At 37.3% G+C, this 19,287-nt stretch overlaps 1 protein-coding gene across 2 annotated transcripts in view; it reads right to left on the bottom strand.

Moving 5' to 3' along the window:
• GSK3B (glycogen synthase kinase 3 beta) overlaps nucleotides 1–19,287 on the bottom strand; it is a 200,276-nt gene that overhangs the window by 158,700 nt on the left and 22,289 nt on the right. The window lies entirely within an intron of this gene.

Raw genomic sequence — 19,287 nt, 5'->3', positions numbered from 1 at the left:
TTTACGCACTTTAAATGAGGATTATACTAGGTCAGTCATTAAACTCCCTTATGTAAATCTGCTTCTGCCAGAAAGTCATCAATAACAACAGAAACAGTCCAAGTATGTTTATTCTTGTTTAGATTAACACCATTATTATTTCTCTAGAACACACTGTAGGGAATAAAGTAACAGAGATTAGAAAATTAAAAGTATATAAAGCATTTGGGGGTTCCTTATTTTTTTTTAACAGATCTTTACTGGAGTATAATTGCTTCACAATACTGTGTTAGTTTCTGTTGCACAACAAAGAGAATCAGCCATATGATAGGCAACATACTGTACCGCTTTATATTACATATTTTTCACTTAGCATAAGAATAGTTTTTACACAGGAGGAAACTGAGGCACAGTTAAGTAACTTGTCCAAGGTCACAGCTAGCAAATGGCAAATTCAGAATCTGAATAAAAGAACTGACTTGTCCTAGAGCCCAAGCTCTTACTCAATATGCTACTACCTCCTAAACTACTCTTAAACTCTATAAATCAGGGCTCCCCTGGTGGCGCAGTGGTTAAAAATCCGCCTGCCAATGCAGGGGACACAGGTTCGAGCCCTGGTCCGGGAAGATCCCACATGCCATGGAGCAAATAAGCCCGAGCACCACAACTACAGAGCCTGCGCTCTAGAGGCCGTGAGCAACAGCTACTGAACCCGCATGCCCCAACTACTAAAGCCGATGCACCTAGAGCCCGTGCTCCGCAACAAGAGAAGCCACGGCAATGAGAAGCCCGCGCACCACAATGAACAGTAGACCCCACTTGCCGCAGCTAGAGAAAGCCCGTGCACAGCAATGAAGACCCAACACAGCCAAAAAAAAAAATTTAAACTCTATAAATCAAAACAATGATGATAATCTCAAGTTCCTTATTTTATTTTAATAATCATAATTCACACTTGAGCACAGCTCCATTGAAAGAGGACATAAGGCCTTCCTGGTGGCGCAGTGGTTAAGAATCCGCTTGCCAATGCAGGGGACACGGGTTCGAGCCGTGGTCCGGGAAGATTCCACATGCCGCGGAGCGGCTAGGCCCGTGAGCAATGGCCGCTGAGCCTGCGCATCCGGAGCCTGTGCTCCGCAACGGGAGAGGCCACAACAGTGAGAGGCCCGCGTACCGCAAAAAAAAAAAGAAAGAAAGAAAGAAAGAGGACATCAAAAAATCATGAGAGGTTTTCAAAAAAATTGTGGTAGATCAACTAGATAACTTGTAAAAAAAAAAAAATTGAATATAAACTGAGCTTACACCTTTTACAAATATTAACTTAAAATGGATCACAGATCTAAAGTAAAATGCAAAACTATAAAACTTCTAAAAGATAACACAGGAGAAAATCTAGCTGCCCGGGGGTCTGGTGATGATTTTTCAGATACAACACCAAAATCAAATTCCATGAAAGAAAAACTGATTAGTTGGACTTCTGCTTAGCAAAAGACATTGTTAAGAGAATGAAAAAGCCACAAACTGGGAGAAAATATTTGCAAAACACATATCTAATAAAGGACTTGTATCCAAAATATATGAAGAGTTCTTAAAACTCAACAATAAGAAAACAACCCAATTAAAAACAGGCAAAAGACTTGAACAGACATCTCACCAAAGAAGATATACAGATGGCAAATAAAGTATGAAAAGATGCTCAACACTGTATGTCATTAGGGAATTGCAAGATTAAAATAAACTACTACTGCAAACCTATTAGGAAGGCTAAATCGAAAACACTGACAACACCAAAGGCTGGTGAGGATGTAGAGCAACAGAAACTTCCACTGTTGGTCCCCATCCCAAATCTAATAAAAAAATAAAAGCCTTTGGGAGTAGGACCCTAACATGTTTATTAAGTTTATAAAATTCCCCCAGTGATTCTACAGTCAATATGATGCAAAAGAGCCAGGAACTTTTGAGTTAAACAGACTGGTTGACTGCTGATTTGTACTGAACTAGCACATAACATAACTTCTTTGCACCCCAATTTCCTCAAATGTAAAATGAGAGGATTAAACTTGACAAACAAGAACATGAACCAGAATACTCGGGTCACTTCTGGCTCAAAATTTCCTTCTCTACATGAATATAAATTTGAACTAGAATGATTTCTAAACCACATACTCCTTTACTTATTTTAATCAAGATAGACAATTTTTATTGTTTTAACTGAAGTGATACAAAAGACCTATAAACCACACCTAAACTGTCTTACCTGATCAAATAAACCAATGCTTTTTCTATCACAGTTCTCTTCCCACAAGAACAAGAGCATTTAGTCTTTTGCAACTGTTTGGGGTATTCAAAAAGATCATTTAGGGTGTAAGTTAAGAATTTGAGATAACTAAGAAATCAGATACTCTCAAGAAAGCAATCTAATAGATAGACTGCTATTATCTCTCACTGGTAGCAAATTTCCCATATTTCCTAACATTCACGAGAGCAAAGACCAGCACACACTAAACTCAATGCCAGTACGGTTCAATTTCCTTGTTTAAAAATTGGTCTAAGTATCATGCTGAATGTCAAAAGTCTCACCCTAGAAAACTAAAATTTACCATCTACCCTCAGCACCTAGTACATTAAGCAGCACCTGTGTACCATATAATATGTATATAGGGAATAATTAAGTATTTTTAGTTAGCAAATAATTGTTAACCATTTACTATATACCAGACACTTTGCTGAGCAATGGAAAAGAACAGTGAGCAAAACCAAGTCTCTGTCCTCATGAAGTTTACACTTTAAGTAGAAAAGACAAACTAATATATGCCAAGCTGTAATAATTGCAATTTTTGAAAATAAAGCAAGATAAGGGATGGGGCATTACTGACTGGGACGGGCCACAAGAGAGCCTTCTGGAATGATGATGAAAATGTTGAACACTTCGCTTGATCTCTGTGGTAGTGTATTCACTGTGTTGTACACTTAGGCTTTGAGTAATCTGCTATATATAAATTGTACCTCCAGGTGTTTTTTTAAGCTGGCTACAAGCAACACCTAGAAGCTCCAATGATGATTTCCTCTTGATTACCACAGTTATTAATATATTTCCAGGTTTAGGGACTATATATACTCACAGCTAAATAAAATTATACCTTCTACAGCTACATACATGAATTTGTTTCATTATACATATATTTAACTTTCAACTGTAATACACTTGCCTCTATTGCCCCACAGTTCTTTGCTTAAAGTCAACCATTTAGTAAGCACTTACTATATCCATACAAGTTAAGCCAAAAGAAAACCAAACTCTTGCCTCAATTTGCAGTAAAAGATAAAAGGAATTCTATCACTAATCACGAAAAATATAAAATGGGATATACATGTTTTTTTTAAGCAAACTATCTTTAACCATTTAGTACTTCCTCCTTTCCCCACTGGCCCCAAATCCCAGAGTTTTGTTTTAAAGAGGAAGGCAATGAACATAAGAATTGTGCACTCAAATCATTCCATGATCCATGAAGGAAAAGTCCATCATACTGACCAAGAGCACCTAGTCTGGGGCCAGATAGCTAGGGTTAAATTCTGGCTCCACCAATTATTAGCTGTATTATCTTAGCCAAGTTTATTTATGTCACTTCCCTGTGCCTCAGGCCCCTCATCTGTAAAATAAGGATAACAGAATCTACCTCATAGGTTATAAATGAGTTAATTTATGTACTACTGTGCTTAGAACAGTCGCTGGCACATAAAAAGCACTAGACAGGTGTCGACAATGACAGTAACGATGACGACGACGACTCCTCCTCCTTCTTCTACTTCTACTGGTAGGAAATCTTATGAGGACCAGCACCTAGGTCCCACAAACGGTATATTAATCTATAGTAAAGAAAAAGTATAGATAGCTAACAGCTAATGGCAATAGTAACACACTCCATTTCTGTTCCCATTTACACCCAGACTAACTCAGTACTTTTAGAATGACTTTGTCCTGTATGAATGCATCAACTTAGCACATTCCATCTATCTTGTTCCTTATATCTGCACTATGCAGAACAGGTCATATGATGCCTAATTAATGGCACAAAATATTAAATTAAAATCAATTAAATTGCCCAGTACGGAAGAGAATAAAAAGTGCCTATATATGACAAGGGGGGAAAGTTGGTAATTAAAAGAAATCAAGTCCTCTTTTAATGGGCTTAGCCAGATAGCCTCTCTTTGATAAATGTCCATTCTCCCCAAAAGGAATCTTTTGCTTCCTTTATCTAGATGACAATGCAAACCAAGAATTTAACCAATAACTGTACCTACTATGGATATAGCATTTCCCTAGATACAATCAGAGGAAGTAAAAGTTGTTTAAGACATAATTCCTGCCATGACAGACTAGTTAGGAAAAGTTTAACACAAAAGCAATCAATTCACTCAGTCTACAAACACTTCTTGAAGGAGTAATTCAATACCTGGCTCCAGGCCTGGCCCAGGGTTGGTTTTAAAGTCTACTAGGGGAATACCATTAAATGGATAAGATTGCATGATGGGTATGTTAAGTACAACAAAAGTTGTAGAAGGTATGAAGGAAGCAAGGAAGAGGGAATAATCTAGAATATCAGAAGATTTCTTAGGAAAATAACATCTGTGCTAGATTTTGAGAGACATATAAATGTACCAGAAAGAGAAAAGAGAACATTTCAGGCACATACCAGAGAGACTAAGATGCCTTCTGAATGAGAAAATAAGCCGAGAGGTAAGCAAGGGCCTTATGCATGATAAGAGTCTCAAACTTTATTCAACAGGGAATGAATAGTAAATAAAAGATTCATGCAATGGAATATATGGTCAGACCTCTGAATATTCACCTGGAGTGGTAGACACGGTAAAGACAGAAAATCCAAGGGTAGGCAAATCTTTTCTGTAAAGGGTCTGACAGTAAGTATTTTAGGCTTTGCAGGCCGTGTGGTCTCTGTTACAACTATACAACGCTGCCACTGTAGCATAAAACCAGCCATAGATGATGAACACCTAAAACTAATGAGCAAAGCTGTATTCCCATAAAACGTGATTCTACAAAAACTGCTGACAGCTGGCCATAACTGGTCTTTGGGCTACAGTTTGTGAACCTCTTTCTAGGCAAAAAGTGATAAGGTCCTAAACTACAGTGAGGTCTATAGAAATGAAAAGGAAGAGATTCCAGAGATATTTAAGGGGTGGAGTGGACTTGAAGAATAGTCATTCTAGAGGTAGAGAATTAGGCACTCATATAAAGAAGAAACAACTCTGACTCCTGGGAACAAACCCAGGGATCTCCATGGATAATGGTGCCATTTACCAAGAGAGAGAATAGAAGGAAGAGTAATACTAAGGTTTCATTTCATTTAAGGAAGGAGAGGGTAAGGAGAGAAAAGGATTTCAATTTTAACATGTTCAGTTTAAAGTAGTTGTGAAACATCCAGGTGGTAAGTCCAGCAGGTATGGAATTCTGATGATAACTGGGTTAGAAATCTCAATTTGGCCACAGAAGTAGCTAAGATCACCCAGGGAGAAGGAAGGTGGAAAGAGTAAGAACAAAGGGCTGAGGTCAATATACAAACATTAGGGGGAGGGCCCTCTCCCTCCCTTCCTGCAAAGGAAGCACCCTGCAGGAAAGACTCAGAGGAAGCAACCTGAGAAACGGAAAAGCAGTTCCAGTGGAGTGCAGTGCTAATGTTCACTGCAGCTAAATTAAACTACAGGATACAATCTCTGTGATGAAGAAGAAATAAGTGGGCCAAATACTGAAGAGGTCTAATAGGATTCTGGATACTCTGGGCAGAAAGAACAAAACTGGATGCATAGAGGATAAAAACAAATGACAGCCCAGAATAAGTAAATCCATAGGGACAGAAAGCATATTGGTGGTTGCCAGGGGTTTATAGGAAGACTTGAGTAGGTGATTGCTAATGGACACAGATTTTTCTTTCAAGGTGATAAAAATGTTTTGGAACTTGACAAAGGTGGTGGCTACATACTGTGAATGTAAACGCATGTACACTTTAAAGTGTTTGATTTTTTTGTTGTGTCAATTTTATCTCAAAAAAAAAAATGACAGGGAGAAAGTCACTGGGCAAGCCAGAGAACAGAACTCTGGGAAATAAAACTGAATAGACTATGAGAAAGCAGATTATTTAAAAAGCCTTCAAAGAAAGGCAGGAAAATTAATCAGATTAAAATAGGCAACAGAGGACAATTTTAAACATCTCTTCCAGTTTTCTTAACTAAATATGACATAACTCAACTGTTTAGTTAGGGAACCCAATTTGCATTATGTAGGAAAGCATAACTGTGAAGGAAATAAGATAAAAGCTGTTTGTAGGTATAGCACAGCTACTCAGGGGAGTAGGTATGAGCTTTATCACTAATAAAGGTTTAAAAGTATATGATTCGGAGCTTCCCTGGTGGCACAGTGGTTGAGAGTCCACCTGCCGATGCAGGGGACACGGGTTCGTGCCCCGGTCCGGGAAGATCCCACATGCCGCGGAGAGGCTGGGCCCGTGAGCCATGGCTGCTGGGCCTGCGCGTCCGGAGCCTGTGCTCCGCAGCGGGAGAGGCCACAACAGTGAGAGGCCCATGTACCGCAAAAGAAATAAAAAATAAAATAAAGGAAATTTAAAAAAAAATAAAAGTATATGATTCGGTAATTGAAAAAAATCACTATACTAAATGTGGGAGTTTTTTTTTTTTAACTGGAGTATATAGTCCATTAAATGTGGGAGACTGACTGTAAAAGTTCCTCCCATTTTTCAGGTCTCCCTATATTTACACGCTTCACAGTGTGACTCTGTAGTCTTTCCCCACCTCTTGAATTTGAATTGGACTGATGACATGCTTTGGCCAATAGAAGGCAGTAAAAATGACAGTTTGCCAGTTTTAAGCCTAAGCCTCAAGAACTCCTGCATGCTTCCATATCCCTCTCTTGAAAATATGCTCTGCCACAGTGGAACAAGCCTAAGTCAGCCTGCAGGATATCTAAAGACATGCGGCCCAGTCACCCTGGTACCCCAGCTGACATGCAGCCAACCAGAAAATCATGAGTGAGACCACGCTAGACAAGTTAGTCTTAGACAATCTATTGACTAAATCCATGAGAAATATGAGCAAACCCATGTAAGATACGTAAGCCTGGCCCAGATCAGCAGAACTACCCAGCTGATCCAAAGACTCATAGGCAATAACAAACGGTGGTTGTTTTAAACCATGTTTTCAGTGGTTTGTTATATGTCAATAGCTAACACACACTAATGATACCAGTGATGACGGGTAAAGGCCATTAATCTGGTGCAAAAGCTAGCTTTATGTCATCAAATACTCACTTGTTCAGTGTGGTTTAGGTTCTATAGATATACAACCTATATCTTAAAGAGAAAAAAAAAACCTACCTATTAAATTTGTACAATTACTTTGTGATTAGGAATCTGAAAAACAATCTACTAAGCCACCACTACCCTTTTTTCTAAAATTTTAGCAACTTAAAACCATTAATAACATAAATGTAATTTTTGATAACATGACATTTCTTTGTAAAAACAACTATCACATAATGGCCACTGACTGTATTTAGAGGGGAGGTATTTATATGGTTAACTAAAATTGGAATTTTTAGGGTTTTTTCCTTTTGCTTAAGTAAGGGAATTCTCCAGGAGTTTCTAAATTTTCCAGAAGAACTGTATCACGCGAGCAACTTTTTAATACAAGACAATTAAATCTTACTTTGACAAGTCAAAAATACTAAACCTTATTAATCCAATACCTCCCACAAATGGTACAATAGTTTTCTCAACTGGCAAGCACCTAACATATTTCAACAGAGGACAGAGATCTCATCCTCCCTTCAATGAAAAGCTAGCACTGCTTTAATAGTCAGGTCACTGACCTAACACTGCCAATGCCAACAAGCTCTACCTACTGCTGAGAGGGTGATTTTGTAGCAAGGCAAGAACCAAGGCACTCGTGTTTCATTTGGTATGATTGTAGATACGGAGAAACTTGCATACAGGAAGTACTTTTTTTAAAAAAAAGCAATGAAACCTTTAATGTTTTCTTAAATCATTCTGAATTTAACATGGTCTTTTTACTAAGCCAGTTATCAATAAAAGTAAAACCTGTTTTTATGGCATTTAAAACAAGTGAAAATTCCCATGTGGGTTTAGCAGCTTTATAAATTTTCAACTCCATTAACACATCCAGAGAAATTCTCAGAAGGAAACAATTTAGTTTACTATTTTTAAACATATTAAATGCTCCTCTCCTTTATAAAGGGGGTCTGTGGGTGTTACAGAAGTTCAATGGTGACGCTTACATATGTACTTGTACATTCACAAAAGCTACAAAACAGGATTTTCCATCCATTAGTGTTTTACTATACCAAAAAAGGCATGGATTCTCAACAGAACTCTAAATTGTTTAAAAGAATAGTACAACTTATTTGATAGAAGGATGAAAAGAATGACTAAATTGACGGTTATCAAATACTAGATAACTTCATTCTCTGTCTTTTTTAGGAGCTCAAGTCTCTCATAAAAAAAGGTGAATATAGGCTTTCTCAGACCAAGGTACAGACTCTAACTTCCTGCCCTCCAAGTACTGCCCTGGGTTAAATTACAGGTTACCCAGTGGTTTTGATACTAAGCCTGCAATATTCATGAGCCTCACCAGGTTACATTAATTTCCTGTCCTAAAATAGCAGTCTACAGCAACCCCTGTTCTCCTACACACACACACACACACACTCTCTCTCTCTCTCTCTCTCTCTGTCTCTCTCTCTGTCTCTCTCTCTCTCAACTAAAATACCCCATAACATAATTCTAGGTCATTTTTACCCCTCTCTCATTTTAAAATACTTTTTGTATTCGATTCAAAAATAAAGGGATTACAGAACCAATTTAGAGGTATACAGCATTTCAAATGCCTCTAAGAAAAACCTGCCCTCAACAGGTATAACAACCAACCAACCTATCTCAGGAAATAAATCTCCTTCTTTATATATGCTGCAAATTCTCACTGCCCTCCCAGACACATAAAATCTACACTATGCTCTATTTTAATCTAGTCCCTTTTCAAATACAGTAACACCTCTCTAATCAAGAAAACATCCAGGAACATCAAGCCTAGAAAATCAAAACCCTGGAGACAGTAACAGCTAACAACTGTTAATCTACCTGCTCTGTACCAAGCGTGTTTTTAATGGGTTACATCATTTATCCTCCATAATGGTCCTGTGAGGTAAGTACTATTATCATCATTTTAAAAATAAAGAAAGTCAAGTTTTGAAAGTTTTTCAAGTTCAGAGTTAGTAAGTGTTGGAGTTGGCATTCTAAAGCAATCTAACCATGAGCTCCACATCTTTTAAGTGAAACAGCAGCAGAAAACCATAGACAGATACAAAGATAAATAGATCACAGACTAAGCTTTATGGAAGCAGCCATCCCCCAGATCTTCCTTACAATTTACTTAATTAATTAATATCAGTAATCTCATTCAGAGCACAATTCTAACAACTCATTAATAGATTTCCCAGTTCAGTTACTTAGGCAGTACATTTGTAGGAACAGATGGTATTACTGCTACCATCAACCACATTAATGAGCTGGAGGGACACATACACGTGCAAGGAAAAGATGAAACTGACCATCAAAAAGCTACATGATTATATTAAATAGCCCATTTTAGAATGGGGCTCTTCAGTAGAACAACAGTAGAGTAACTCCTATTTGTGACAACTGAAATATCATAAAAAGGTATCAAAAACCATAGTCAGTATTATCTAAAATATACATTTTAAAAAAATTTTTATTAAGAGAGCAAACAAAAAGTTTGAAATCATTTCTCTAGAAAGTCCAAGATGACTTTTCCCCCAACTCTTAGTTCAATCTCTTACTCTCTCCTCTCTTCTTCCTTAGAATATAAACACTCTCAAATCCCTATGTTTTTGTCCACTTCTAATTCACACTCCCCTAGCTTCATAGGCAAGCTTCTCAAAGAGTAGCCAATACTATCTTCCACTTCTTCACCTTTAACCTCTTTGCTATAACTTCTGTACCCAGCCCCCCAGTTAAGCTGTTTTTGCTTTAGTCAACAATGCCTCCTTATTCTTAAATCTAATGAACCATTTTCAGGCTTATTTGTCTTTTTAAGCTGGATTTAACATTTCAAATCCCTTTCTCCGCTACCCTCATCCTTCTTTAAATTCTGGTCAGTTGCATTCTACACCACCACTCTTCCATTTTCCCCTCTTCTGACTACTTTTTGCTGGATTTATTTTCCTCTGCCTGTCTCTCAAATGTTGGAGGGTCCCTATCCTTTTTCTCTTCTCCTGCTAAGAATTCTCAAAGGATGATCTTAATCTTCATTCAACCACTTATGCTACACTGCTAACTCTCTAGCCCACACTCTCTCCTAACAGCTTTCCAATGCCTCCTACACATCTCCACCTGAATATTTCCAGGCCCATCAAACTCAACATGGCCACAACTGATCTCATCTTGGAAAGCAAAAGAACAGAGCCTTGGAAAGTGTAGGTGTGCAGGGAGTTTTATTTTGTTAGGAGCAGAATATATTCCCTATTTTAGTAAACTTCATTATCCACCCTGTCTTTCAAGCCAAATAGCTGGGAGTCATTCTTGACTCCTACCTTCTCTTGACCTAGACAGCCAAACAAATCATCAAATAATAAAGAAAGATTACACAACTTTAATTTTTTCAAGACCACTCCCTACTCTTCACTCCCTCATCATTTTTCAACAATAGCTTGCTTAGGCTCTCCCATAATATTCATAATTGCTTACAGCTATAATAATATTTATCACATAACATGTTTATTATTTCTTCATTAACCTGCAAAATTAGTGACAAGGGAAATGAAGTCTTGTTCTTTTTATCCAAAATACCTTAGGAACACACAAAAAGTAATAAACATAAGACTGGTGAGCAAGGGATCCCAAGAAGCTAAGCAGCACATCAAAAGATGTACAATTTATTAAGAGTGGAGCAGGAATTTACGTATAGTTCAACTTGCTAGCATTTTTCAATACTGAAGTAACCTTCATCACAGGACAGCAATAATAGCATGTCTGCAGCACTCTGCATATTCACAGTGACAAAATATTCTTTTCTCATTTATGCTTCTATGCACGTTTTAGATTTCCTATAGTGATTATACATCACTTTCATAAGTGGTGAGCAAACTATTTTTCAGAGCAATATGGCACAACCATCAACAGAAATAAAAAATCTTTAAGTTTTAGGACAACATATGTGAAACTGTAAGTTGGAGTTGAGGGAATGCATCAGGAACCTAAGAGAATATACCAAAATAGAGATACAACATTAAGCAAAGATTGCTAAGACTAGGGCTTTCAATCAACAGTTAAGCTCCGGCAGTAACAACTGAGCAAGGTGGAAAGGTTTATAGCTTCATTCTAGGCAGTCAGTCAATGATTTACAAGAAAATGGGACTTTCAAAAGATGTTGGCTAGGGCTTCCCTGGTGGCGCAGTGGTTGAGAGTCTGCCTGCCGATGCAGGGGACACGGGTTCGTGTCCCGGTCCGGGAAGATCCCACATGCCGTGAAGCGGCTAGGCCCGTGAGCCATGGCCGCTGAGCCTGTGCGTCCGGAGCCTGTGCTCCGCAACGGGAGAGGCCACAACAGTGAGAGGCCTGCATACAGCAAAAAAAAAAAAAAAAAAGATGTTGGCTAATGAGTGGTGGGAGGGTAGTAATCAAATTCATTCCAGATTTAAATTCGGTCATAAAAATACAAAAAGAAAATATAATTGAATATTTAGGTCAGCAGTTCTCAAAGTGTAGTCTAGATCTCTGGATTCTTTCAGGAGGTCCATGAGGCCAAAACTATTTTCATAACAATATTTCACATAACATAACAATGCCTTTTCACTCTCATTCTCTTAGCAAAGAGATTTGCAAAAATGTTAAATTTCTCAATATTTTTATTTGGGAAAATATTATTTTTATTAAAAATGTTGTTAGGGACTTCGCTAGTGGTGCAGTGGTTAAGAATCCGCCTGCCAATGCAGGGGACACAGGTTCGAGCCCTGGTCCAGGAAGATCCCACATGCCACGGAGCAACTAAGCCCGTGTGCCACAACTACTGAGCCCATGCACCACAACTACTGAAGCCTGCATGCCTAGAGCCTGTGCTCTGCAACAAGAGAAGCCACCGCAATGTGAAGCCCGTGCATCGCAATGAAGAGTAGCCCCTGCTCGCCGCAACTAGAGAAAGCCCATGCACAGCAACGAAGACCCAACACAGCCAAAAATAAATAAATTTATTAAAAAAAAAACTTTATGACGTAGGCTGCCCTCTCCAAACCTCAGTTCTTTCCTTTGCAAAATTTAAATAAATAACTTGCCCCAAAACCATGAAAGTCTCAAATCACAAAACTATTAGATGGCAGAAACCAGATTTAACTCCAGGTCTCAGAAACTCTGGAATCCAAACTATCAGTATATTACATTAAGTATCACCCGTATACCAAAAGGTTAACAGTGGATCAACAGGACTATGGTTCTCCCCATCCCAGCTACCTTTCTTCTTTTCTTCTTTTCTCTTCTCCCTAATCTTGTATTTCTTGCCATAATGAATATATTTTATTTTTTATTAAGAAAAAAAGAGAATTTTTATTTTGAAATACTCTGGCTCAAAATTTGCAGAACAGCTTACAAATTCAGTACATCTTGTTATTTAACATTACCTACATGCCCCCAACCCTGCCAAAAAAAGAAAACCAGATTCCTCTGGGGAAGTGTTATAAAAAGTTTATGGACTTCAGCATCAATAGGCTTGGTTTAAAATCCACGACTTATAAGCTATGAACCGTAAGCAAATGACTTAAGCTCTCTGAAACTCACTTTTCTTATTTGTAAAATACTGACAATAACTCCTATCTCTCAGGGTTGTTATAAGGACTACGTTAAAAGAATAAAACAGGTAAAAAGTACAAGACAATAAATGTTAATACCTTCAAAAAGACATATACATTCATACAAACTCTAGCTCAATAGCAAATTGATATTAAAATTATGCTGTGATCATACATCTCAATACTAGTTAGTGGCTCATTTTCTATTTCAATTTAAATTAAATCAAAACCAAAAATACCCAAGAAAATAAATTCTCCTGCTTTTGGGAAATCCCACATCTAGGAGAAGCACCTGTGAAACAAACATTTTTACTATCTCCTCTTTACTGAATCTGTCCCACTGACTTGTATGCTCAGTAGTCTAGCAGAGTGCCTAGCATATAGTTGGCTTTAAGTGCTGGATGAATAAATGTGGAGACCTTGGAACATCTTACACTCTATAATAATGAGACTCATTATCACTCAAGTCTAAAAGCCTTCACACAAAGCTGTGGTGCTAATTAACATTCAACAACAGTTTTGATTTCAAAAAAGCAATCATGGCAGCAGTTTCATCAAACTCATTTCCTCACAACTTGTTATTTCCAAAGAAATATAACTAAAAACACAAAACCCCTGGGATGAATCTCAAAGTCAGAGAAAGAGCAAGAAAGCTCTTAAACCTTAGTCCAGCTCCCTTACAAGGACCAAAAAGGCCAGACTCTCACAGCAAGCTAAAAGGTTTTTCCCCTACTCATCTTATTAGTCTTTTTGGTATTCACTTAGCAAAAGTTAATAAACAATATCATAAAAGTTAAATTAATAAAGAATAATCCCTGTTCTGGAATTATTCAGAAATAAATTCAGAAATTTCAACTTGTCAATAAATTTAATTCTATTACTAGACTGAAAATCAAACACCACAATACAAAACAACTATGGAATCCTAAACTGTAAACACTTAGAATTTCACCTCCATCAACTAAATAAAACATCCAATCATTCCACAAATACTGAGTACCCTCTATTCATTGTTCAAAAAATATTTACTGAAATCCTATTATCCAGGCATTGCTTTGCACTCTGGAAATACACAAGGCACTAAAGAAACAAAAATCTGCCCACTCCCTGTAACTTTCATTTTAAACAGGGGAGGAGGGAAGAGCAGACACAAACAAAATAAATTATATATAACAAGGTGATAAATGTTTTTTTTAAAAAAGTGCAGAGGAGGGGAATGGAAAGTGCAGAACTGGGGAGCAGCTACAATTTTTTTTTTTTGCAGTACACAGGCCTCTCACTGTTGTGGCCTCTCCCGTTGCGGAGCACCGGCTCCAGACGCGCAGGCTTAGTGGCCATGGCTCACGGGCCCAGCCGCTCCGCGGCATGTGGGATCTTCCCGGACCGGGGCACGAACCCGTGTCCCCTGCATCAGCAGGTGGAGTCTCAACCACTGCGCCACCAGGGAAGCCCTACAATTTTTAAAATAAGGGGCAAAGAAGGCCTGACTGAGAAAAACATTTTAACAAGGTGTTAAAGATGAAGCTAAGTAAAACTAGCACAAGTTCTAGTCCTACATAGATCAGATTCATAAGCAGCAACCTGGTGAACTAATTTTCTTAATTCCTGAAAAGGGTAGGAACAAGACTGAAACTGTAAGACTCAGAAGATTTGAAAGAAACCAATTCTAAAGGAGGAGAAAAAATAATTATAAGAATTACTGGACTTCCCTGGTGGCGCAGTGGTTAAGAATCAGCCTGCCAATGCAGGGGACACGGGTTCTAGCCCTGGTCTGGGAAGATCCCACATGCCGTGGAGCAACTAAGCCCGCGAGCCACAACTACTGAGCCTGCGCTCTAGAGCCCACGAGCCACAACTACTGAGCCCGCGTGCCACAACTACTGAAGCCCGCGAGCCTAGAGCCCATGCTCTGCAACAAGAGAAGCCACCGCCATAAGAAGCCCGTGCATCGCAATGAAGAGCAGCCCCTGCTCGCCGCCCGCCGCAACTAGAGAAAGCCCGTGTGGAACAACAAAGACCCAACGCAGCCAAAATTAAATAAATAAATAAATAATAAAATGAAAGATATAGTGAAATGAAATTTTTTAAAAAAGAATTATTAAATTCCTACTGGAAAAGAGAAAATACCTGATTATAATGCCATGAAAATATAGCAAGCAAAAATATAGCAAGTCCCTTTCTATTTCCTTCCTTCCTTCTTTCTCCCCTTCCCCCTTCTTTCTTTCTTTCATTTATTTATGATAAAGCTTCACTGCCAGCAACCACAAAACTAACATCTAAAAGACTTCATCATTTTGCCATTGTCAGGCTTCAAACTTTATATGCTTCAGTTAACTTTCTACTCTTTCCATTTCTAATCCATAGAAAACACCATCAAATTAACAGAAATCAAAGACTACACTTCATTTTAATCCCTATTTAACGTGTTCACCAAAAGTTAGTTACTAATGGATTTCTATTTTAAAGGTACTTAGAGAATTTACTGTTCAGGAATCCTGAAGCAAAACCTTTTGCAAAATCAAAGAACATTTAAAAAAAAATAGGTTTCTTGTTAGACAATATATGTTCACTGTAGAAAAACTCAGAAAGAGTAACATATTTGAACAACAGGATTATAACTGTATTGTAAGTACAATAAAGGGTTATAAGCATAAGTATAAATATTTGGAGAATATTCTCAGTTTTCTCTATTTTGTTGCAGTTAATGCAATCACACTGCACATACTCTTTTGCAATGTGCTGTTTTCACTCATTCTTATCATGAACTTATTTCTGGGCTTCCCTGGTGGTGCAGTGATTGAGAGTCCGCCTGCCAATGCAGGGGTACACGGGTTCGTGCCTCGGTCCGGGAAGATCCCACATGCCGCGGAGCGGCTAGGCCCATGAGCCATGGCCGCTGAGCCTGCGCGTCCGGAGCCTGTGCTCCGCAACGGGAGAGGCCACAACAGTGAGAGGCCTGCGTACAGCAAAAAAAAAAAAAAAAAAAAAAGAAACCATGAACTTATTTCTATGTTAAATATTCTTATACATCATCATTTTTAATCCTACTGTATAAATACTACAGGATTGTAGAAAGGATTAAATAAATATATGGCATGGATGAAGCACTATTTAAGTAGTATTACTGTTATTAATCCCAGGATTAAATTTTTCATAAACATTCATGTAAAACTAGATTTATGAGCATAGCCTTAATTTTTTTCCTTAAATTCCCAGAATTAGAACTTCTGAAACTCTCCAAACTGCCCTCCAAAAAGAATACATAAATTTACTTTCCTTCTGCAACACAACTCCCAAAACTCTTGTCACCAACTAAATATGATCTTTCTAATCTTTGCCAATTTCACTGGGGAGGAAGGGGTACAATTTTGCCTCATTCTATTTTTGTATTGAATCAATTATACTAAATTGAACACTTTTTTCACATGTTAACTATTTTTATTTCTCATTATGTGAATTGCTTATCAAAATATTTTAAAGTGAATGACTCTAATATTCATCATCAGAATACTCATAGATTTGTTTAAAGCACGTTAATGTACACTGCCATTCTACATAAACATTTACTTATGTTATACACTTTAAGAAAGGGAGTTATACAAGTTTGTTCCAATATAATCCTCAACTTAGTATCTTCCACTAATATTTTAAAAACAGAACACTAGTACCAAAGTCTGGGGGGGTGAGAAGGGTTCAAATTAAAGTCTTTAAAACCACCTAATTATGTAATATATAGTATCTCCATTAATACATTCATTTAAAAGAATGAAGCAGATACTTAAGTATTGACAAGAAAACTTTCCATGATATATTAACAAATGAAAAAAGGACACAGAACATGATCCATTTATAATTTATGGTGAAAATAAAACAAATACAGAGTAAGAATAGGGAATCAGTCGCTGTCCTAGGTGCTAGGGACCCAGTGATAAACAAGATAGGCAGTTTTTTTCCTGCTTTTATGGAGTTCACTGGTGGTTAACAGGTATACTGACTTTATTTAGATTTCCTTTTAGTGTTAAGAATACAATAAAATTTTTCTCAATTTCTTTCCAAATGTAAGTTTGAGTCTAAGAAGAAAGTAAAGAGGGATATAGCTACACACACTACTTTCTGGATTTTAGAGCAGAAATTACAATACAGAAAATTTAGTAAGTTATATACACACACACAAAAAAAAATATTATTGACTAGTGTTAACGAAAGAGAAGAAAAAAGTCTCAAAATCATTTTTTAAGTCTTAGTTATACTCACGAATCTTCTTCATTATCCAAATTTAAAGCTCAACTGATAATATTACATTGAAGAAATCAAGTTACAGAATATTCATGATATGATCCCCACTTTGTTTAAAAACTATTTGCAGTATATTAAATGCTATACACTTGTAGAAAAAGATCTTGAACTAACTTACTAGTAATAATTTCTGGAGATAGGAATAAAGGGAAACTGAGCATATGGGAATCAGAGACAACTTTACAAATTTTATTGCATACACTTCTATACTGTTTGAGTATTTGTGGTAAAATAATATCTTTATTATATAAATAAAAAATAAAATACTTTGAAGTTTCAGTGCCAGAAGAACCAGGAACTTGGTCCCATCAAAATTTCTCTATGGGGCTTCCCTGGTGGTGTAGTGGTTGGGAGTCCGCCTGCCAATGCAGGGGACACGGGTTCGTGCCCGGGTCCGGGAAGACCCCACAGGCCGCAGAGCGGCTGGGCCTGTGAGCCATGGCCACTGAGCCTGCGCGTCCGGAGCCTGTGCTCCGCAACGGGAGAGGCCACAACAGCGAGAGGCCCGCGTACAGCAAAAAAAAAAAAAAAAAATTTCTCTATGTAATACATTAATGTAATCAATATGGAACTGCTTGAATTAAAAAATCAGAGTGTTCGGCAGGTTTAAAAAGCAGTAAGGAAGAGCTCCCTATATTCTGAGTGATTTCCAGGATTTCTGCTAAGTAGAAGAAAATACAAGGTGCTAAATAAAGTGTAAGTTTTATCTAAGAAAGAAAGAGAAATATGACTAAGTTTATATACATTTTTTGTAAACAACGAAAAACTAATAAAAATGGTCACTTATAGGGGAAGGAAAGGATAAAGGCTAGATTTTTCTGACTACATATTGTAGTTTTGGTTCTGGAACGAAGAATATGTTTTACATAATTATAAAAGTAATCAAAAGTAAATCAAAATGAAAACAGATTATTCCCAAAAACTGACAGCAAAATGAATAAACCAAACTATATATCAAATGGGTGGCTTAGAGAGCAATCATTTCAAATGATTTTAAAACAGTAGTTTGACTATAAGTCCCTAGTAGAATTTGTAAGAATTCTTTTTTTTTTTTAAGTTGGTCCAATTTTATTGAAATCTGTTACAGAAGACAGTTCAAATAGGAACCACTGTCTGTGGTTTTAAGGCCTCTAGAAATCTGAGTTACATTTTACTACAAAATATAAAATACGTTAATTCAAACTACAGCGTAAAAAGATTTTAATAATGAATTGTACGTCCTCATTAAATTAGATATTTGCAAATGCTTTCCTAAATACTTACAACTAATTTAGAGATATCTTTTAAAGTTCAAATAGCCAGTTTAAATTTGAGAAAACATACTTACTGTAACATGCAAGATGTTCACATTGAGATACTTCAGCCCCAGCTTCACAAACTACTGGAAATTAGGAGATACTCTGTTGCTAGATGAAAAAATATCACTTACGTCAGGGAAAATTATACTAGACTACCAGTTTAAAATGAGCAATAGTTCACATAATATTAGAGAAATTCTCTCTTCCCTTACAAATACAAAATAAATCCTCCAGACTCCCTTCTCTGTAGAGACCACCAGCTCACTACCCAGGCTCTGAAACTCAGCACAGTTAAGGAAAAAACAAGACAGACTTCAGTATGAGAATGAGCCAAAACATTTCCCGAGGGAAGCATTTCTGATTTTGTTTTTGTTAAGCATTCTCTTGATCTTTAAGCTCATTTAAAAAAAAAAAAAAAAAAACCCCCACTCAATTCCCAAGATCAGTTTGAAAATGAAAACAATAGATCTGCTTGCTCTCACAGCAACCTTCATCATGTCAAGGCACTGGTTTAACTCACATCTCCTGATACTTCCTGCCCATTTCCTACTGACAGCGTCCCCCCTTTGCCCTTACAGAAGTTGAGGTTCCCTGTAATACAGACCCTAGGTTTTTTTTTAGCGTTAGCTAAAACACATATTTTGAAAAATGTGTTTAGTAAAAATACCCTTCAAGTCCTGACCTAATTTCCTGATATGTAAAGCACATAAGAGATGGTGTCCCCTGCGACTGTCTAAGGCTTACCAACTATTTAGGAAGTTCCCTTGACTCTTAAGTTTGCCTTTAGAGGTTAAAATTCAACACAGAAAA

This window comes from Hyperoodon ampullatus (genome assembly GCF_949752795.1).
Source record: "Hyperoodon ampullatus genome assembly, chromosome: 5".
Classification (NCBI taxonomy): domain Eukaryota; kingdom Metazoa; phylum Chordata; class Mammalia; order Artiodactyla; family Ziphiidae; genus Hyperoodon; species Hyperoodon ampullatus.
The sequence above is the reverse complement of the archived record's forward strand: the minus strand, read 5'-3'. Positions and strand labels throughout refer to the sequence as shown.